The sequence below is a fragment of the Mobula hypostoma genome, chromosome 4, assembly GCF_963921235.1.
Source record: "Mobula hypostoma chromosome 4, sMobHyp1.1, whole genome shotgun sequence".
Lineage (NCBI taxonomy): Eukaryota > Metazoa > Chordata > Chondrichthyes > Myliobatiformes > Myliobatidae > Mobula > Mobula hypostoma.
This window is the reverse complement of record NC_086100.1, coordinates 180,710,034-180,733,974: the sequence shown is the minus strand read 5'-3', so window position 1 is coordinate 180,733,974 and position 23,941 is coordinate 180,710,034.

Genomic DNA, 23,941 nt, shown 5'->3' with positions numbered 1-23,941 from the left:
AGTAGAGGAGGCCATGGATTGACATGTTGGAATGGGACTGGGTGAATACTTCCACCCATTATTAACTGAAGTTGGAGTGATCATGTTCTGGAGGGAAATGGTGGAGCTTGAAGAGGTTTCAATTAATCCCACTCCAGGAGAAACGTTGTTCCACTGACGACAATTGAGGAAAGTACTAAAACAGTTATGCAGCCTTGTTAGACCTCAGTCCGCATTGTGATTGGGTTTCTGATGGACCTGTTGATGAAAATCATGGCTTGCATGCAATTAGGTAGAGTGGCAGGAATCTACCCAGCCAGATTTGAAGCTTCTTCAGAGTCTATCCTGGTAAGTAAATGTCCAGGTATAGTGGCTGTTGCTTTTATGTGATGTAGCATTGAGAAGAGTGGAGATAATATAGCCTGATCATTATCTTGCCTCATTATTAGAATTCAAATTTTGAGCTAATATTTACCTTATATCAAGGCAGATTGTAGGCAATTTGGTTAATTGGATCCATGCTGGCTCCCTGGGAAGCAATCATGTCAGATACATCCCCTTTTCCTTATTTCTCTGTAACCTTATAACTTATTCACACCCGTACATGACTTTCAACTCTTTGTGATGAGAGACCTTGACATGGATGGTTAGGACCCAAGTGCTGGAGTATCTGAGGCAGGAATCGAGACACTGAAACAAGAGCTGATGCTTAACAAGACACTAAATGATAATCCAAGTAGAGTTTACAATTGGGCACTGGGGCTTTGTTCAGGTGCTCTTTAAATACTGAATTCTTTGCACCAAAACATGATTGCCAATTAGCTGGATGGTCCTGAATCTTTAAAGGGGCTGTGCCAGCTATCCATACTCCCAAGAGTGAGAGCTTCTAAACCATAGAAGATGGCATGGATGAGTGTGTCTTGCACCTGGACTCCCTCCCCTATGGCTCACATTTGACGGTCTTGGCTACCTGGAGAGCCAGTGACCACTGAGGCAACACTGCACCTACTCTGATGTCTGAAGCATCCATCTTCACAATGAAGGGAAATTCCAGGTGAGGTGAAACCAAGATGGTAACTGATGTGAACTGTTGTTTAGGTTCGGCAAAACCAGCTTCCGCTTTGGCAGTCCAGACAAAGGGGCTTAAGGATCTCTTCGAACTATCAGCGGAGCTGCCACTTAGCTAAGGTTCCTGATGAACTTCCGGTAAAAGTTAGCGAACCCCAGGGATTGTTGGTCTTGTTTGACACTGGATGGTTGTGGCCAGTCTCTGACTTTGCCTGGGTCCTTGTCGGGTCAATCTTGAGATTGCCATTGGAGGTGATGAAACCCAAAAATGGAAGTCATCACGTGAATTTCGGACTTCTCCAGCTTGACATGAAGTCCATGGTCTAGAAGCCTCTTTAAAATGTCCCTGACATAAGCGATGTGCTCTTCCATGGACTTTGAGAAGATTAGGATATAATCCAAGTAGACAAGGGCAGACTTATGGAGAGCGTCTCAGAGCACATAGTTTATTAAAGCCTGAGAAACTGCTGGAGTATTCTCAAGGCCAAAGGGCGTAACTAGGTACTCGTATTGCCTTGTCAGTGTACTGAATGGAAGGCTGCATTCATTGCCTTTCTTTATCCTGACCAGTTTGCAAGCATTCCGTAGGTCTAGCTTAGTGAACACTCTTATATGTGCTGTGTGTTTAATATCCAAACGTTACTTAAAATGTTATGATGCTATTGACTTATAAGTGACTAATACTGTATAACCATATAACAATTACAGCACTGAAACAGGCCATCTCAGCCCTTCTAGTCCATGCTGAACCCTTACCCTCACCTAGTCCCACCGACCTGTACTCAGCCCATAACCCTCCATTCCCTTCCTGTCCATATACCTATCCAATTTTTCGTTAAATGATAATATCGAGCCTGCCTCTACCACTTCTACGGGAAGTTCGTTCAACACTTACTTCAAGCTCCTGTCCTCCCGATAATTGACTTGTCACTATATTCATGCGAAGAAAATATGCACTGTATGTTTAATATTAAATTCGTTAGATAAACCCTTTTAGAAACGAAATTGAGTATTTTCGCCACTTATCACCTATATTCCGGTCGTGATTAACACCGCACCCCCCCCCACCCCAAACAGAATCGCCAAAAATGATTTGTAGGAAAATATCGGCAGGTACACGCATGCGCACTGGTGCCCGCGCAAGGCTTCATGGTCATTGTAGTCTTTCTCGGGGTAAACACAACGTATTTGACTGCTACGCTTGTCCGTTGGCAACCCTACCCGCCCCCCACCCCGGCTCGGTCGGTCCGCAAGAATAGTGTCAATAATAAATCGGTCCGCAGTGCAAAAAAGGTTGGGGACCCCTGTTGTAGCGAATCTACAAAATACTGACTTGAGTAATTACACAATCAATTATTCTGTGTTTAATAAATTTAGACTAGTTTGTAGACATTTATTTGCACTTTGACACTTAAGTCTTCTGTTGATCAGTATAAAAAAAAAAGCCCAATTAAATCCACTGTGATTCAATGTTGTAAAACAATAAGACATGAAAACCTCTAAGGGTGAGGGGTGTGAATATTTTTTATATGTACTGTATGCTCTTCCATTGCACTTCTCATTGTGCCTGAGAGTGTGTATAATCGACCACACACTGGATAAGTACCAGGCAGAAAATCTACAGCTCAGTTTTAGTGTTGGTGTGGTGGAAGAGTTGAGGCCTTTCCCTTGCTGAAGACCTCTTCCAAGTCCTTGTATACAGAAGGAACTTTGACCAGTGTTACAAGTTCTCCTGAACCCTCCTAGGGTGGCAGGGGTGGTTTAACTGGCCTCTGAGTTTCCTTCCTAGATTCACTAGACTCTGTCATATTCTCAGGCGATGGCAATGAGGTGTCACAGATGGTCCTTGTGCCACTGGGAACAGGATCCAAGGATCGGTGTTTAGAAGTCTTCCCTTTAATCAGACTAGATGGTTGGATCACTTGAGCTTCAGGTTACCTTGTACTGAAGTCTGTCCCCTTGCTGGTCGTTGGTCATGGGAGAGCCTGGGTTTTGGAACACCACACTATAAACATAGAAACATCGAAAACCTACAGCACAATACAGGCCCTTTGGCCCACTAAGTTGTGCCGAACATGTCGCTACCTTAGAAATTACTAGGCTTACCTATAGCCCTCTATTTTTCTAGGCTCCATGTACCTATTCAAAAGTCAATTAACAGACCCTATCATATCCGCCTCCACCACCATTGCCGGCCCTGATTCTACGCACTCACCACTCGCTGAGTAAAAAAACTTACCTCTGTAAGTTACTACTCTCCAGCACCTTAAACCTTCTTGTGGCAACCATTTCAGCCGTGGAAAAAGCCCCTGAATATGCACACGATCAATGCCTCTCATCCTATTATACACCTCTATCAGGTCGCCTCCCATCCCCCATTGCTCCAAGGAGAAAAAGCCGAGTTCACTCAACCTATTCTCATAAGGCATGCTCTCCAATCCAGGCAACATCCTTGTAAATCTCCTCTGCATCCTTTCTATAGCTTCCACATCCTTCCTGTAGTGAGGTGACCAGAACTGAGTACAGTATTCCAAGTGGGGTCTGACCAGGGTCCTATAGAGCTGCAACATTACCTCTCAGCTCCTAAATTCAATTCCACGATTGATGAAGGCCAATACACCGTATGCCTTCTTAACCACAGAGTCCACGTGCGCAGCTGCTTTGAGCGTCCTATGGACTCAGACCCCAAGATCCCTCTGATCCTCCACACTGCCAAGAGTCTTACCATTAATACTATGTTCTGCCATCATATTTGAACTACCAAAATGAATTACTTCACACTTATCTGGGTTGAACTCCATCTGCCACTTCTCAGCCCAGTTCTGCATCCTATCAATGTCCCGCTGTAACCTCTGACAGCCCTCCACACTATCCACAACACCTCCAACCTTTGTGTTATCAGCAAACTTACTAACCCATCCCTTCACTTCCTCATCCAGGTCATTTATAATAATCATGAAGAGTAAGGGTCCCAGAAGATATCCTTAAGGCACACCACTGGTGACTGACCTCCATGCAGAAAATGACCCGTCTACAACCACTCTTTGCCTTCTGCAGGCAAGCCAGTTCTGGATCCACAAAGCAATGTCCCCTTGGATCCCATGCCTCCTTACTTTCTCAATAAGCCTTGCATGGGGTACCTTATCAAATGCCTTGCTGAAATCCATATACACGACATCTACTGGTCTTCCTTCATCAATGTGTTTAGTCACATCCTCAAAAAATTCAACCAGGCTTGTAAGGCACGACCTGCCCTTGACAAAGCCATGCTGACTATTCCTAATCATATTATATCTCTCCAAATGTTCATAAATCCTGCCTCTCAGGATCTTCTCCATCAACTTACCAACCACTGAAGTAAGACTCACTGGTCTATAATTTCCTGGGCTATCCCTACTCCCTCTCATGAATAAAAGAACAACATCTGCAACCTTCTAATCCTCTGGAACCTCTCCATGTCCCCATTGATGATACAAAGATCATCGCCAGAGGCTCAGCAATCTCCTCCCTCGCCTCCCACAGTAGCCTAGGTTACATCTCATCGGTCCTGGTGACTTATCCAACTTGTTACTTTCCAAAAGCTCCAGCACAATCTCTTCCTTAATATCTACATGCTCAAGCTTTTCAGTCTGCTGCAAGTCATCACTACAATCACCAAGATCCTTTTCCATAGTGAAAACGGAAGTAAAGTATTCATTAAGTACCTCTGCTATTTCCTTTGGTTCCATACACACTTTCCCACTGTCACAATTGATAGGTCCCATTCTTTCACATCGTATCCTCTTGTAAAAATACCCTCTTACAATAACTGGATCAAGCAATGATTCTCTTCTCCCCTCCCTCCGGCCCATGGATGTGTTATGTTGGGACAGCTAAGGGTACCCAAGAATCAGTGGTATGAGTGGGGAGTCAATGATGTAGAGACTTATTTTTCCTCCATGTGATCCTCAATCCTCATCTGCAAGACTAATGGCCATTGCTGAATCTGCCCGGAATCTAGCAGACAGCCATCCAAGTCAGTTGCAGGAATGGACTGGCTCAACCCTTGCTGTCCCAAAGTCCAGGAAATTACCAGATGCCCCAGAGTCCATAAAAGCGTTCACCTGCCTTCTGCTTTTACCCCAGGAGATCACCACCGTCAGTGTGACACCCAAGTCCGTAGGGTTGGGAGTGGTGGGTGCTACCATCACAGTCCTCATGACACTGGACGATCTTAGCAGTTCCTCTGGAGGCTGCAGCTTTGGACTTTTGGCCTGAGGTGATCTTCTTCCCCGCAGTAATAGCAGCAGCCTCGATTCCGAATCTCTCCAGGGTCAGGAGGTGTACTGACTCCACAGAGTGACCAACAGTCTCACCCGAGTAACTCTGGCATCCCCCCTTGCAATAGCTGGTAAACAGCGGCCTGAAGGCCATATTTGATTCCCCCTTTTCCAGTCCTTTATCTCTTCCACCTAGAAATTTCCCAGCTCTTTACTTCACCCCCCCCACTCGCTTTCACCTATTACCTAATACCTTGTTCTCCTTCCACTCCTTCCCCCCAACTTTCTTACTGACTTCCCCTCTTTTTTCCCAGTCCTGATGAAGGGTCTCAGCCTGAAAAGTTGACCATTTGTTTTTTTCCATGGATGCTGCCTGGCCTGCTGATTTCTTCCAACACTTTGTGTATGACCCTTATTTGGTGTGGATTATAAATGATTCTACTCTCCAAATAAGTGCTGGTCTTGTCACGGATTCCCCTTTCCCAAGAGTAAATAATATCTGGGACTCAGTGACTGTGACCATGTTCAATATATTGACTGACTTATTTATCAGCCCATCTTCTCCTCCTCCCCAAACTCTTCATCACCTACACTGAAGAATGGGAAAGTTAACATAGTGGGTTGATGCTATGGACAAGTATTCCAGAGGGAAAAATAGTAAATTGTTGTCATATGTACCAAGATAGAGTGGAAAACTTTGTTCTGTGTGCCATCCATACAGATCATTTCATTATATCACATATTGAGTTTGTACAAGGGGAAACAATAACAGATTGCAGAATAAAGTATCACAGTTACAGAAAGCTACAGTGCACATGGATGATAAAATTCAAGATAATAACAATAAATTTTACAACATACTCTATGTCAGTGATCATTAATCTGATTCTGAGATCAAGAGTCATTTTGTCACACTAGGGGACCATTCAATTGTCTTATAACGGTGGGATGGAACCGGACCTTGAGTTGGTGGTATGTGCTTTTAGGGTCTTGCATCTTCTGTCTGATTTATTTACTTATTGAGATGGAGCGCAGAAAATGCCCTTCCGACCCTTCGAGCCATGCTGCCCAGCAACCCCGATTAAATCCTAGGCTAATTGCTGGATATTATACAATGACCGATTAAACTACCAACTGCAATGTCTTTGGACTGTGGGAGGAAACTGGAGCACTTGGATGAGACCCACTCGGTCACGGAGAGAACGTACAAACTCCTTACAGGCAGTGGTGGGAATTGAACCCAGGTCACCTGTCCTGTAAAGCGCTGTGCTAACCACTACGCTACCACGATGGGCTTAAAATCACTGGCATATATTGTGAAATTTGTTAACTTACCGGCAGCAGTAAAATGCAATACATGATAATATATAAAAAATAAGTAAATGAATTGCAGTAAATATATATATGTATATTAAATAGTTAAATGAAAAATAGTGCAAAAACAGGAATAATAAAAAAGTGAAGTATTGCTCATGGGTTCAATGTCCATTTAGAAATCATGAGGCAGAGGGGAAGAAGCTCTTCCTGAATCGCTGAGTGTGTGCCTTCAGGCTTCTGTACCCCCTGCTTGACGGTAACAATGAGAAGAGGGCATGTCTTGGTTGATGGGGGTCCTTAATGATGCACCACTTCTTGAATTTGTCTTGGATGCTGTGGAAGCTAGTTCCAATGTAGAGCTGACCAATTTTACAACTTTTGATAGCTTCTTTCAATCCTGTGCAGTGGCTACCCATCCATATACCAGAAGTGATGCAGCCTATCAGAATGCTCTCCAAGGTACAACTGTAGAAGTTTCTGAGTGTTTTAGGTGACAAACCAAATCTCTTCAAATTCCTAACAAAATATAACTGCTGTCTTGCCTTCTTTATAGCTGCATTGATATGTTGGGACCAGGTTAAATCCTCAGAGATCTTGACACCCAGAAACTTGAAATTGCTCACTCTCTCCTCTTCCAATCCCTCTATGAGGGTCAGTTCATTTTCCCCTTACTGAAGTCCAGAATCAGCTCTTTCGTCTTACTGATATTGAATGCAAGGTTGTTGCTGCGACACCACTCCACTAGCTGGTATATCTTTTTCCTGTATACCTTCCTGTCTCCATCTGAGATTCTACCAACAATGGTTATATCATCAGCAAATCTATCGATAGCATTTGAGCTATACCTAGCCACACAGTCATGGGTATAGAGGCAGTCGAGCAGTGGGCTAAGCTCATGTCCCTGAAGTGCTCCAGAATTGATCATCAGCGAGGAGGAGATATTATTACCAATCCACACAGATTGTGGTCTTCCAGTTAGGAAGTCAAGGATCCAATTGCAGAGGGAGGTACAGAGACCCTGGCTCTGTAGTTTATGAATCAGTTCTGTGGGAATGATGATGTTAGTCAATGAACTGCATCCTGAAGTAGGTGTTTGTATTGCCCAGGTGATCTATGGCCATGTGAAGAGTCATTCAGATTGTGTTTGCCATAGACCTATTGTGGTGATAGGCGAATTTCAGTGAGTCCAGGTCCTTGCTAAGGCAGGAGTTGTCTTTAGCCATGACCAACCTCTCAAAGTGTTACTGGCACGTGCTATGAGTGCTACTAGCACATCCCCATCTCATGGGAACAGGAGGGATAGGGCTGAGGAAGGGGAAAACAGAAGTAAATCAAAGATAGCGTGCAACAGAGATTATAGAAAGAACAGGCAGGAGATGAGGCTTAATCAAAGCTGGTAGCATGAGTTACAGGGCAATGGAGGCATGGTGCGGTTAAAACAGAAAGCAACAAATACTGGACTGAGAGTGTTGTATTTGAATACACGCAGCATAAGGAATAAAATGGACGATCTTGAAATTCAGCTATAGATTGGCAAATATGACGTTGCGGCCATCTCTGAAACTTGTCTAAAGGATGGCTGCCATTGGGAGCGGAACATTCAAGGATATATGGTGTACTGGAAAGATAGGTTGGTAGGCAGAGGGGGTGGTGTGGCTCTATGTATAAGAAATAATATTAAATCATTGGGAAGTGATGACATAGGATTGGAAAGTGTAGAGTCTGTATGGGTTGAGTTAAGAAATGGCAAGGGTAAAAGGACCCTAATGGCAGTTGTATACAGGCTTCCAAACAGCAGCTGGGATTTGGATTACAAATTATAGCAGGAGATAGAAAAGACGTGTCAGAAAGGCAATGTCATGATAATCATTGAGGATTTTAACTTGAAAGTGGATTGGGAAAACCAGGTCAGCACTAGACCTCAAGAGAGAGAATTTGCAGAATGTCTAAGGGATGGCGTTTCTGAACAGCTTGTTGTTGAGCCCACGAGGGAACCGGCTGTGCTGGATTGGGTGTTGGGCAATGATCCGGAGATGATAAGAGAGCTTAAGGTTAAGGAACCCTTAGGGAACAATGTTCATAATATGATCAGGTTCACGTTGAAATTTGAGAGGTAAAAAATAAAATCCAATGTGTCCGTATTTCAGGGGAATAAAGAAAATTACAATGGCATGAGAGGGGAACTGGCCGAAGTTGACTGGAAAGGGACAGGGCAGGAAAGACAGCAGAGCACCAATGGCTGGAGTTTCTTTGAAAAGTAAGGGAAGTACAAGACAGATATATTCCAAATAAGAAGAAATTTTCAAAGGGAAGAAGGACACTACCATGGCTGACAAGTGAAGTCAGAGCCAAAGTAAAAACAAAAGAAAGGGCATACAAGGAAACCAGAACTAGTGGGAAGATAGGGGATTAGGGAGCTTTTTAAAAACTTGCAGAAGGAAACTAAGAGGATCATTCAGAAGGAAAAGATGAATTATGAGAGGAAGCTGGTGACTCATATCAAAGAGGATACTGAAAGCTTTTTTAAGTACACAAAAGGGTAAAAGAGAGTCGAGGGTAGATATACGACCAATACAAAATGACGCTGGAAATCTTGTAATGAGAGATGCAGAGATGGCAGAGGAATTGAATGCATATTTTTCATCGGTCTTCACAGTGGAGTACGTCTGCAGTATACTGGACATTCAAGAGTGTCAGGGAAGTGAAGTAGGTGCAGTGAAAATTACGAATGAGAAAATGTACAGGAAGCTTAATGGTTTGAAGGTGGATAAATCTCCTGGGCCTGATGAGTGCATTCTCAGGTTCTGAAGGAAGTAGCTGGAGAGATTGCAGAGGCATTAATGATTATCTTTCAAGAATCAATAGATTCTGGCATTGTACCAGATGACTGGAAAATTGCAAATGTTACTCTGCTATTTAAGAAGGGTGGGAGGCAGCAGAAAGGAAACTATAGATCTGTTAGCCTGACATCAGTGGTTGGCAAGTTGTTGGAATTGATTATTAGGGATGGGATGACGGAGTACCTGGAGGCACACGACAAGATAGACCAAAGCCAGCATGGTTTCCAGAAAGGAAAATCCTGCCTGACAAACCTACTGCAATTCTTTGAGGAAATTACAAGCAGGGTAAACAAAGGAGATGCAGTTGATGTGGTGTACTTGGATTTTCAGAAGGCCTTTGACAAGGTGCCACACATAAGGCTGCTTAGCAAGATCAGAGCCCATGGAATTTCAGGGAAGCTACCAGCGAGGGTGGAGCATTAGCTGGTTGGTAGAAAACAGAGAGTGGGAATAAAGGGATCCTATTCTGGCTGGCTGCCGGTTACCAGTGGAGTTCCACAGGGATCAGTGTTGGGACTGCTGCTTTTTACGATGTATGTCAATGATTTGGACTATGGTATGAATGAATTTGTGGCTAAGTTTGCTGATGATACAAAGATAGGTGGAGGAGCAGGTAGTGTTGAGGAAACAGAGAGCCTGCAGAGAGACCTAGATAGTTCAGGGGAATGGGCAAAGAACTGGCAAATGAAATAAAATGTTGGAAAGTGTATGGTCGTGCACTTTGGTGGAAGAAATAAACAGGCAGACTATTATTTAGATGGGGAGAAAATTCAAAATACAGAGATGCAAAGGGACTTGGGAGTCCTTGTGCAAGATACCCTAAAGGTTAACTTCCAGGCTGAGTCAATGGTGAAGAAAGCGAGTGCAATGTTGGCATTCATTTCTAGAGGTATAGACTATAAGAGCAGAGATGTGATGTTGAGGGTCTATAAGGTACTCGTGAGACCACACTTGGAGTATTGTGTGCAGTTTTGGGCTGCTTATTTTAGAAAGGATTTACTGACATTGGAGAGGGTTCAACGAAGATTCATGAGGATGATTCCAGGAATGAAAGGGTTACCGTATCAAGAACGTCTGGCAACTCTTGGGCTGTATTCCCTAGAGTTCAGGAGAATGAGGGGGGATCGCATAGAAACAAATTAGATATGGCAAAGGTATTTCCCATGGTAGGGGAGTCTAGGACGAGAGGGCACAACTTCAGGATTGAACAACATCCTTTTAGAACTGAGATGCAGAGAAATTACTTTAGTCAGAGGGTGGTAAATCTGTGGAATTTGTTACCATGAGCGGCTGTGATGACCAAGTCATTGGGTGTACTTAAGGCAGAGATAGCCAGGGCATCAAAGCGTATGTGGTGAAAACAGGAGAGTGGGGATGACTGGAAGAATTGGATTAGCCCATGATTGAATGGCGGAGCAGACTCGATGGGCCGAATGGCTCCTTCTGCTCCTATATCTTATGGTCTTATGGCATGATAGTCATTAAGACAGCTTACACTACTCTTCTTGGGCACAGGTATACTTGTTGCCCTTTTGAACTTCCGACTGTAGCAGTGAGAGGTTGAGCATATCCTTGAATATTCCTGCCAGTTGGTTGGCACAAGTTTTCAGAGCCTTAGCAGAGAGGACATGATAAATGATCTAGTGTCATAAGTTCAAATTCCACTGTACTGGCAGGAAACTTAAATTCACTTCACTCAATAATTTTGAAATTAAAGAAAAGTTATTATAAGGATGAACTAAACCTACTCATAGACATCCTTCAACATTGGAGACCAACTGTTCTTGCAGGTTTCAGTCTATAGATGGCTCCAGAACCACATCAGTATGATTGATCAGGAACAAGAATCCAAGAACCCTATTGCCTCCCACAGTTAACAAATCAGCATGAATTCATGCTGTGCATTGATGGAGATGGACTTGGTGCAGCTCATGTTGCTGCTTGCTACAGGATGGAATTGGAGTTGGTGCGTGAAGGCGGTGTATAGTCTATTTGTGTGATTGTACGTTTACTGCTATGTTATATGTGCTATCTGTGCCTTGTGTTGTGTGTGACTGTTGGCTCTACATTTTACACCTTGACCTTGAAGGAAGGCTGTTTCGATTGGCTGTATTCATGGGTGTTCATGTATGGCTGAATGACAATTAAACTTGCACTCAAAACTTGAATTTGTTCTTGAACATGGTGGTTCACAGTGCATCAGGGCTCTACCAGATCTGTATGTTGCTTGACAGGGTATCTTACCTACATTGTTCCAACATGCTGGAGGCTATTCACCTTGGAGACCTGCTGCAGTTATGGGTATGGCCTGACGTGAGACTTGTATCTTTCCAGGGTTCAGAGGATTGGATTTAGAGGGGATTAGTTTAAGTTGACATCACAGTCAGCACAAATGTTGTGGGTTGAGGACCCCATTCCTTCGCTACTGTTCTATGCTCAAAGTTAGGCATCTTTCTACCTATAAGACTGAGATCAACAGTGAACATCAGCCTCTGGTTGGTGATTGGATCTATCCCTACAACCTGCTTCTGAGCTTTTCCTGACTAACTAGAAGCAATTTAGAATGAGTTTTAAACATGGAATCTGTCAAAGACAAAAGATTGCAGAGCCTATGTGGTCTTTCAGTTCTTTATGTTTGCCAAAATAACAAGTTAGAAAAAGTACCGTGTATTGTCCCACTTCTGGAAATTAGAATGAAGGATTGTTCTGGGATATCCATCCTTTCCACGTACCTGGATAATTATAGGATGCAATGGTTATATTCATAATTTTATGTAAAATTAAAAAGCAATATTAAATTCATGCAACACCAAAATAATTCCTTTGGACCATCGTAACTGTAGAGTAACGTAATTGGGGGTAATGTGCGTAACTCACAACCGTTAATATTGAGTTGGAGTTTCACTTTAAGAAGTTGGTCTGACGTGATGATGGTATTATGAGAAAAGTTTTTAGCACACTTTTGTTGTGTAGGTTTTGGGGTTCAATAAAATGTGTTACGGGTTTTGTTAAACATAAAACACCTCACGTCATTTTATCTGCGGAAACCTACACCGGTGATGCCCGAGGCTCTAGGCCTGTCCCCTAAAACCCTCACTAATTTTTATAGATGCACCGTAGAAAGCATTCTTCTAGGGTGCATCACAACCTGGTATGGAAGTTGTCCTGTCCAAGACCGAAAAAAGCTGCAGAAGATCATGAACATGGCGCAGCACATCACACAAACCAATCTTCCATCCTTGGACTCACTTTACACCTCACGCTGTCGGAACAGTGCTGCCAGGATAATCAAGGGCACGACCCACCCAGCCAACATACTTTTCGTCCCTCTTCCCTCCGGGAGAAGGTTCAGGAGCTTGAAGTCTCGTATGGCCAGATTTGGGAACAGCTTCTTTCCAACTGTGATAAGACTGCTGAATGGATCCTGACCCGGATCTGGGCCGTACCCTCCAAATATCCGAACCTGCCTCTCGGTTTTTTTGCACTACCTTACTTTCCATTTTTCTATTTTCTATCAATGATTCTAGGCCGATTCTGGAGTTATTAAACATGTTGGCCAATGCAGTTGCTTTGAAATTGCCAGAACTTTGGGAGCAAAATGACGTCACTTGGTTCATACTAGCTGAAGCTAGTTTTCCCTGTGAGAAATCTCCACCAACGACACCATATATTTCTATGTGTCCTTGTGTGTGTGTTGCTCAAGATTTCTAGCTTTGCAGAGCTCCTGTGTTTATATTAAACTGCCATCCTCCAGCTTTAGATGTCTCCACAACAGTGAAAAAACTATCACCATCGACCATGTCTATGCCTCTTTATAAAAAATCAAATCCAACAGGTATGAATATGCTTATGTTCCAACTTTGATAGGAATTAAATAAGTGAGCAGTTACATCAGAGAAGGGGACTAAATTGATGTGACATTAATACGTTTACAGAATGTAACAGAAGCGATTTCCCATATGATATTTGAAGGTTATTTGTATAATCATGTAGTATCAAAAATTGTTACCATTGGGTATAAAAATTGGTTGACATGCAGGAACAAACAGAAAGGTATTATCATGCTGGTGAAATATGCTGAAAAATGACAGATGGAGTTTAATCCTGACAAATGTTAGCTCATATAAATGTTAGGAGAGCACTGATAAGGTTAGGACATGCACCTTGATGGTAGAGCCTTAGGGAGTATTGAGAAATTGAAGCAACTCAGAGTAAAAGCCCATAGGTCTTTGAATGTGGCAATGTAGTTAGGAAGACACGTGGTACACTGGCCTTCATTAGTTGGGGCACTGAATGAAGATATAGAAAGGATAGGCTTCAATTTTATAAAAGACCTCAATTGATATACTGCATGCAGTTCTGCTCTACAAAGCAAAACTTTGTGAAGAGTACAGATATCCCACCCTGCAAAAACTCATTTCAGAGAGGTAGCACCACCACTCCCGCCCCCCGCAACCCCGTATACCCCCACCCCGGTCGACCTCCAAGGGTGTGTGTATACAGGGCATTTGCTTATGAAAGAACACAACAATTTATTTAATCACATAGAAACTGCTTTTATATATATATATATGTATATATATATATACACACACACTCTCACGCATGTATATATATTCCTTGTTGAGTATTTTGTTGGCAATCTCAATGCTAATGCAAATAGCTTTTCTATTTCTTTTGCAAACTTTACTTGTATTGTAATGTGGCTTGCTTGGCAGATTTGAGCATTTTTCTGGAAGTCTCAACCTCATAGCAGTCTATGTCAATGAATTTGTTAATTTTGCAAGACATCAGGTTCACAAGTGTTTTGTGAGACAGCTGACTTCTGAATTCCGTCTTAATATTGTGAGGGGATCTAGGAGTGCCCCTATTAACTGTTTGAAGAGAGACAGATAGAGTCATTTATCATTGATGGTTTGGTTGGAAAAGAGAGAGAGACGAAGATTGACGGTTGGACTGTCACGGGAGTTAACTTTAGAGTTTTACTTTGGAGATAAAAACTGAGCAGCTCGAAGGTTGCTATGGTGACCAACAGGACATTATTGATGTTACTTCCAAGGACTTGCTGCCTTCTCGCATTCCTTTACAGACAAAGGAAGGAGGGACTCTTTGAATGACAGGTAATGCTCAGCCTGGTGAGATAAATAGGAGGACAGATGATACAGACCTCAGTCACATGATCTGGACACTGAGTGAGCATTGTTGTGCCCGCAGAGAAAGTGGGTTTTGGAGCATCGATCAGGCGGATTGATCCAAGTGCTTTGCCAGTGAAAAATCAAAGGCAAGCCCGGTGGGGAGTTGTCCATGTGTCCGACCCTGGCCTGGGTAGACAGCTCAACCACACTGAAGCACGATCCCCTTTGTGGTTAAAGTCACAGTCAGTGACTTGTGAAGGATTTCGGAGGACGACGAGGAAATTGCCGACAACAGCTCACATAAAGACTCAACTCACTCTCTCTCTCTTTCCATCACTATTCCACTGAATTCCACGAACTGAAATGAACTTTACTCAACATCGTAAGACTGTATCCTTTTACCCCTAGACTTAAAGAAGCTTGGTTTTTCATACATATTTTTCCACACTTACTTATTTACTTATATATATAATTCTTGCTAATCTGTTTGATTTATCTTCACTTATTTTACTGTATTGCGTAGTTATTAATAAATATTATTAGTTATTAGCAATACTAGACTCCAAAGTGGTTTCTATTTCTGCTGGTTTCTTTATTCCCGTCACGGGGTACGTGACAATATGACACACCATGCTGAATGCCCTTTCTACATCACAATTAGAATTGGCATCATTACTTTTGACCCCTATTAGGCAGGGGTACACTTTAGTGTAGTCTGGGGTGAAGTACGCGTTATAGTTTCCTTTTTTGGAACATGCTGCCATGGTGCTGCAGGACGCTAAACTGAACTGATGGACAATGATGAAGAGAGAGAGAGAGGTCGACTGTAAAGCCCACCCACAGACAAAACTGATAGGTCTACTTAGCACAAACAGAGACCAATCAGGATGCTCTTTCTGTCACTCTCTCGCCACACCTGTCACTCGCTCTCCCTTTCTCTCTGTCTGTCTTGTGTGTGTGTCTCTCTCTCTCTGTCTGTCTCTCTCTCTCTCCCCCTTTCGCTCACTCGGTCTCAAAAAAATTGATTTCCGGGATATTGTATATAATTTGCGGGCATCAGGAAGCTGCTATCAATATGCAGGAGACTTCCGGGAGAGGCAAGATGTCTGGGAGTACTGGAGAGGAGATTTACCAGAATTTTGCCTGGGATGGAACTGCTTGATAATGAGGAGCAAATGGATAAGCTGTCTTTTGTCCTTGGGGTGGAAGAGGTTAAGAGGGGACATGATTGAGATACATACAGTTATGAGGGCTATCAGTGGAGTAGACAGCAGGAGACCTTTCCAATAACAGAGCAAGATAAAACTAGAAAATATAGGCTTAGGGTAAGGGTGATGAGATTTAGAAGAGAGATGAGGGGGACCTTCTTCACTCATAGAAAGGTGAATACATTCTCTCCCTGCCTGAGAAAATGGCAGAAACTTGAGTTGATCACAGCAATGAAAAGTATAACTAAATATGATCACTTAAGCAAAGGGAGCTATGGAGGGTGCCTACTGGTCTGCATGGATGAGCCGGGCTGTTTCTATGCTGTACAATTCTATACTTTCATCGAGGAGCACCTCAGTCCATCGAATCCATGTTGTACAATTTTCTACAGTCCTAAGTCTGGCATTTTGCCTAATTCTGAAATTTATTTTCTCTGCAGTGTCTATCCTATTTCGGCTTGCAAGCCTTGATTGCTTTGTTTCTAATATCAGTACAGGTACTAAGTTCTAGATCATAAACTCTCTGTGCACATAGAATCACAAAAACCAGGAAATCTGCAGATGCTGGAAATCCAAAATAACACACACAAAATGCTAGAGGAATTCAGCAGGCCAGGCAGCATTTACAAAACAGACTACAGTCGATGTTTTGGGCCGAGACTCTTCTTCAGGACTCCTGACAAGTGTCTCGTTCCGAAATCTTGACTGCTTACTCTTTTCCGTAGATGCTGGATGACCTGCTGAGTTCCTCTAGCATTTTGTGTGTGTTACCTCACTGCATGTTATGTGGCGGTTGGTTTACTTTCTGGTTGAAAGCTGCTTCTATCATGTTTTTTCCCTCTCCCCCTCTCCCCCTCTCCGTTACTGTTTGTAAATATATGATTTCCCTATATCTTCAAATATTTTAAATCTGTCTTTGAAGCATTCGCTGTTTGTAATATCATCTTTCTACTTGCCCTATATAAAACAGTCAGGGCCTTTTTCCAGCCTTATTTGCTAGAAGGAGAATAATTCCAATTCTGACATGCATCAGGAATCTCTCATCTCTGGATATGAGAGCTCACACACTTTAGGGGAAAAGGGATAAGAACTGGAATACATACTCAAAGGGGGACTTTGAAGAAAATAGCATGAAAAAATCTCAGAGCTCAAATAGAAGAGCAAGTAGATAGCTGTGTGTACATTTGAGTTATTTAGACAGGTTCACGTGGTACAAGTGTATGGAAGCTTTATGACAATTTAAACCTACATCCTGTTTATCCTTTGATCCAGAGGCAGATCTGCCCTAAAATTAAGCAGGGAACTGATCTCTGAAGGCTTGTCAAAAATCACTAAATAAAAGCATTATTAAATTACTGTTTGTGAGAATTTACAGAGCAAATTAGTTGCCATGTTTCTTATGTTACATTATGAAATGATTTCATTGTCTGTGAAACTCTTTGGAATAATTTTAGGGCATAAATCATAAAAATATGGAGTGTTCTGTATTTAGTGATAATTTGAAACATAAGGGTGCTTTGGTCACATGAAGAGCTTCATCTGCAATCAGAACATAGAACACTAAAGCACACCACAGGTCCTTTGGTCCGCAATGTGGTGGCAACTTTTTAACCCTTCCCTCTAACATAGCCTTCCACTTTTCTATCATCTGTGTGCCTATCTATGATTTTCTTAAATGTCCCTAAAGTGGCTGCCTCTGCTATCATTCTTGGTAGAGCATTCCACAAACCCACTATAAAAAAGAACTTACCTCTGACATCCCCAAACAACTTCATCAGTTCTTACGGAAGTGTGATAAGAACGTAGACCATAAGACAGAGGAGCAGAATCAGGCCATTTGGCCCATCGAGTCTGCTTTGCCATTCAATCATGGCAGATCATATCTCCCCACTCCCCAGACTTCTCCCCGTAACCTTTGATGCTGTATCCAAACAAGAACCTATCAAGCTCTGCCTTAAACACACCAATGACCTGACCTCTACAGGTGCATGTGGCAACAAATTCCGCCAATTCACTATCCTCTGACTAAAGAAATTTCTCCACAAGTCTGTTTAAAATGGACACCTCCCTATCCTGAGGATATGCCCTCTTGTCTTAGACTACCCCCACCATGGGAAACATCTTTTTCACATCTACTCTGTCTAGGCCTTTCAACACTCGAAAGGTTTCTATGAGATCCCCCCTCATCTTTCTAAATTCCAGTGAGTACACGCCCAGAGCCATCAAACGTTTCTCATATGATAACCCTTTCATTCCTGGAATCATCCTTGTGAACCTCCTCTGGACCCTTTCCAATGCCAGCACATCCTTTTTTTGATAAGGAGCCCAAAATTGTTCACAATACTCAATGTGAGGCCTCCTCACAAGTGCTTTGTAAAGCCTCAGCATCACATCCCTGCTCTTGTATTCTAGACCTCTTGAAATGAATGCTAACATTGCATTTGCATTCATCATCACCGGCTCCACCTGAAAGTTAAACTTTAGGGTGTTCTGCACAAGGACTCCCAAGTCCTCTGCCTGATGAAGCAGTGGAGGCTACCTTAGTAAATATACTTAAGACAAGGTTGGACAGATGTTTGCAAAGTAGGATATTAAGTGTTATGGGGAAAAGACAGGTAGGTGGAGATGAGTCCATGGCCAGATCAGCTATGATCTTATTGAATGGCGGAGTAGGCTCCACGGACCAGATGGCTGACTCCTCCTCCTATTTCTTATGTTCTTAAGTCCCTTTGCATCTCATATTTTTGGATTTTCTCCCCATTTAGAAACTCATCTGCACATTTATTTCTTCTACCAAAGTACATGACCAGGCATTTTCCAAAATTGTATTTCACTTGCCACTTACTTGCCCACTCTCCTAATCTGTCTGTCTTTCTGCAGCCTACCTGTTTCCTCAACACTACCTGCCCCTCCACCAATCTTCGTATCATCTGCAAACTTGGCATTAAAGCCATCTTTTCCAACATCTAAGTCATTGATAGACAGCATAAAAAGAAGCGATCCCAACACCAACCCCTGAGTAACATCACTGGTCACTGGCAGCCGACCAGAAAAGGATCCTTCTATTCCCATTTTCTTACTCCTACTGATCAGCCTATGCACTAAACCATGCCAGTAACTTTCCTATAATACCATGGGGTTTTTACTTAGTAAGCAGCCTCATGTGTAGCACTTTGTCAAAGACCTTCTGAAAGTCCAAATATACAACATCCACAGCATCCCCTTTATCTATCCTACTTGAAATCTCCTCAAAACTTCCAACAGCTTTGTCAGGCAAGATTTTCCCTTAAGGAAACCATGCTGACTTTGTCCTACCTTATCCTGTGTCACCAAGTGCCCCATAGCCTTATTCTTAACAATTGACTCCAACATTCTCCCAACCAAGGGTCAGGATAACTGGTCTATAATTTCCTTTCTGCACCCTCTCTCCTTTCTTAAAGAGTGAAGTGACATTTGCAATTTTCCAGTCCTCTGGCACTATCCCAGAGTCCAATGATTCTTGAAAGATCATTACTAATGCCTCCACAGTCTCTACCGCTACCTCTTTTAGAACCCTAGGATGCAGTTCATCTGGTCCAGACTTATGTACCTGTAGGTCTTTCAGCTTTTTGAGAACCTTCTACCTTGTAGTAGTAACTGCCCCCGCTTCTCCTACCTTGCACCCTTCAACATCTGGCACACTGCTAGTGTCTTCCACAGTGAAAATTGATGTAATCTACTCACTTAGTTCATTTGCCAGCTTCATGACCCCTCATATTATTTCTTCAATCTCATTTTCTAGTGGTCCTATATCCATTCTAATCTCTCTTTTATTTTTTATATACTTCAAAAAGCTTTTTCTATCCACCTTGATATTATTTACTAGCTTGCTTTCATATTTCATCTTTCACCTCCTAATGATTTTGCTTTCTGTAGGTTTTTAAAAGCTTCCCAATCCTCTACCTTCCTTCAAATTTTGCTTTGCTCTACGCCCTCTCTTTTGCTTTTACATTAGCTTTAATTTCCCTTGTTAGCCATGGTTGTACTACTTTGCCATTGGACTCCTTTTTAATACATATATCCTGCACCTTACTCATTTTCCCCAGAAACTCAAGCCATTGCTGCTCTGCTGTCATCCTTGCCAGCATCTCCTTCCAATTTATCTTGGCCAACTCCTCTCTCATACTGCTGTAATTTCCTTTACTCCACTGAAATACTGCTAGGTCAGACCTTACTTTCTCCCTATCAAATTTTAAGTTGTTTTCAGTCATATTGTGATCACTGGCTCCTAAGGGTCCCTTTACCTTAAGCTCCCTAATTGGCTCTGGTTCATTACATAACACCCAATCCAATATAGCTAATTCCTAGTAGGCTCAACGACAAACTGCTCTGAAAGGCCATCTTTTAGGCATTCATCAAATTCACTTTCTTGGGACCCTTTACCAACCTATTTTTTTCCAATTAATATGCATGTTAAAATCTCTCATGACTGTCATAACATTGCCCTTTTGATGCACCTTTTCTATTTCTTATTGTAATTTGTAGTCCACATCCTAGCTGCTGTTTGGAGGCCCATGTATAACTGCCATCAGAGCCCTGATGAAAGACAATGGGTGTGTGCAATATTGATTATCAAGGAAAAAGCTAAGGCAGGGAACTTTAATTAGCTCAAAGCACCAAGCTATGTCAACTTGAGTTAAAAAAAGTGACACGGATATTTTATAAATACAAGAGATTCTGCAAATGCTAAAAATCCAAAGCAACAAATTCAAGCTCCTGGCAGCAAGTCTGGCAGCATCTTTGGAAATGAATGAACAGTCAATGCTTCGGGCTGAGACCTTTCATCAGGACTGAAAAAGCAGGAGGAAGAATCCAGAATAAGAAGGTTGGATGAGGAGAAGGTAGGCAGTAAAAGCTGAAGCTAGGTGGGTGTGGTAGGGGGAATGAAGGACAAAGCTGGGGGGGGGGGTGATAGAGGAAAAGGTAAAGGGCTGGAGAAGAAATACATTTCATAGAAGCTCTATGATTATGAAGATTTCTGGTGGAACAAAACCATACTGTAGAGTTTAAGAAGATTAGGGAGGAAGTTAGAAGATTACATTGAGTTTATAGAGGAAAACAAACCAAAGATGATTGCTTCTTTTAGTAGAAAAACAAATAATGTGAAGACACAATGTGATGAATGATGGAAAATAATTTCAGGTTACTCAGCCACTGAGCAAGGTGAAATTCTGGCTGGTTTTAATTTATAGTCCAGGCAGAAACCACACTGAGAAGCTGGTATAACATTGTGTCCATTATTCCAATCTGCTAACTTCAATTGAAAGTATAACCAACATTATCTAGAGACAACAGTTCATTTGATTGTGTCCATTTCCACAGAGGACTATTAAGTTAAAATTGCATTAAGTTGCCCAAAGGATACCAATAATTCTGTATGAGCTTCCCTAGTGTGAGGCAAATTTGAACAAAATATTAATGATGCTAGAAATAAAACAAAGCTGGAAACAATCAGCAGGTCACACAGAACTTGTGGAGAGACAAAGGAGTAAGTTGATGAATTTCCATCCGAATAATTGAAAGGTTCTGATGAAAGGTCATTATCCTGAAACATTATCTGTTTCTCTCCATAGAGTTTGCCAGATCAACTAAGTACTTCCAGTGTTCTCTGTTTTATTTCAGTTTTCAAGGTTCTGCAGAGATCAGTCACATTTTGCATCTACTCTTCCTGCCAGTTGCTTTAGTTTTGAACAGTATACTGTGGACTAATAGAATTATTTCCTGAGAATACCACGCTGCCTTCAAGCTGGTTGTGAGAATGTAACACGATTAAACATGGTTATCATTCTGGTTTATGTTGACTACAGCCTCTGAAGGACCTATCCTTCTGATGCAACCTCATTACTTCCTGAAAGACCTGGCAGTATGAATTGGACACAACTGACCTTGTTGCTGTCCCGAATGCAACTGACAATTAATACTGAGTTACTGACATTTTATTAAGCTGCGTTCCATTCCACTTCTGTAGATCATGATGACTAGACACTGAGATGTGACTTCACATTGGACTCTTACAGAGGACAGAAGGAGGGAGCATATCCCTCCCAGTTTCAGTTGGAATTTAAGCTGGATTCTACTGTTGAAAAGACAAATGATTCTAACTGTCAAACCAAGTGTTTTGACTGACTGCTTGTCAAAGCATGTTGCATTCACTGTCAGAAATTGTGGGATGCCACCTTGAGAATGGCGGGTCCTACTTAGGACTGACAAGTAGTTAAGATTGGTTTTGTGCTTTAAAGCTGTTTCCATGGTGACATAGAAACAAATGTAGAGCATAGATCGACAGTGCCAGTGCCAACTCATACATTAGGAACAAAGTTGGAAAAGCAATCTCAAGACTCACAGTTCTAATAATAAGGAAGCATCTTTCTCTGTACGATCATATCAAAACAGCATTTAATTTCGAAAGGAGACCGACTCAGAGTTTCTGAGTTGCTGAGTATTTCATGCATTCCATGTTCACCAATGTCTAGAAATTAGTTCACTCACTTCTGGTGTGTAAAGTATGTTCTGTGCATAATGTAAATATTAAGCTCTAGTTTAGTTTTTCTTTTTGCAAAATTGTCTAAAAATATTTGAAGAGTAGAAAACTTAGTACATAAAGTGCATGATTCTCAAAATCGCAAACACAAGGAAATCTGCAGATGCTGGAAATTCAAGCAACACACACAAAGTGCTATTGGAACGCAACAGGCCAGGCAGCATCTATAGGAATAGGTACAGTTGACGTTTCGGGCCGAGACCCTTCGTCAGGACTAACCGAAAGAAGAGATAGTAAGAGATTTGAAAGTGGGAGGGGGAGGGGGAGATCCAAAATGATAGGAGAAGACAGGAGGGGGAGGGATGGAACTAAGAGCTGGAAAGTTGATTGGCAAAAGGGATTCTCAAAATGCTAGTTTGCAGATAAAGCAAGTAATTGGCAAACCTTACAACTCGGTATTATTTATTTATTTATTTGCATGATGTGTCATCTTTTACACATTGGTTATTTGTCAGTTTTCATTATTAGCTTTTTGTAAATTGTACTGTACTTTATTTTGCTGTAAATGGCTGCAAAAAAAAAAAATCTCAGGGTAGTATATGGTGATGTGTGCGACCCTGAGTTTAAGGGTATACTATGAAGCTGCTCTTGACTGCCTCCTGGTGGTCAGCTGTGGAGTATGCTTTCCTCCAGGACAAATCAAGCTTTTCGGACAAGAGGCCCTCCTTTATTCTCTGATATTAGATGCCGCTAGGGTCAATCTTGTGATGAAATAATCCCAGAGTTAGAATATCAAATACTACAGGGCATAGTTTTATGATGGGGGTAGGGGGAACTTAAAAGAATTACACGGGACGTTTTTCTTTTACATACTGAGTGGTGGGTGACTGGGTTGTGTGGCTAGGGCTGGTGGTGAAAGCAGGTACAACAGCAATGTTTTTTTAGAGGCATTTAGACAGGCATATGAACGATTCAGGAATGGAGGGATGAAGACCATGCACAAGCAGATGGGATTAGTTAGACTGGCAGTCTTCTCTGCAGCAAAGCATTTTCTGAGGGGCATTTTCAGCCCCTCAGCAATGTAACATTATGACCAGCAATGTGTACGAGGGAAGGCAAGATGAACAATACAATAGCATTGGATTCTCCTGCATTGTAATCTTGTTTTGTTCACTGCAGGCTTTTCAGTAAGATCAGGTTAATGCAACATTTGACAAGTACAGCAGAGAAAAAAACATTGGCATCATTAGTCTAGAGTAAAATGGCCGTAGCGTAGCGGTTGGTGTAATGTTTTACAGTGCCGGCTGTCTGGGTTCAGGCAAATAGAGCCGGACTCTTTCCAACAAAGTCCCTCAGTTCAAGTTTGAATAACAGGTCATTGTATCACAATAATAGCACTTAGCCATTGTTCATATGGGTAAATAGTGAGGTCTGAGGATCCACTTGGGCAGGATTGCACTGTGTTATTAGGTGCCCACTAGTAGCTACGCTACACATGAACATTGCACAGAGCAATAATGGAGAGAAGAGGCTGCATCTTGAGACTGACATGGTGAGGAATTTAGGTCTTGTCCATTCACTCATCTTGTTCACATCCCCTTTAATTTTTTTTTCT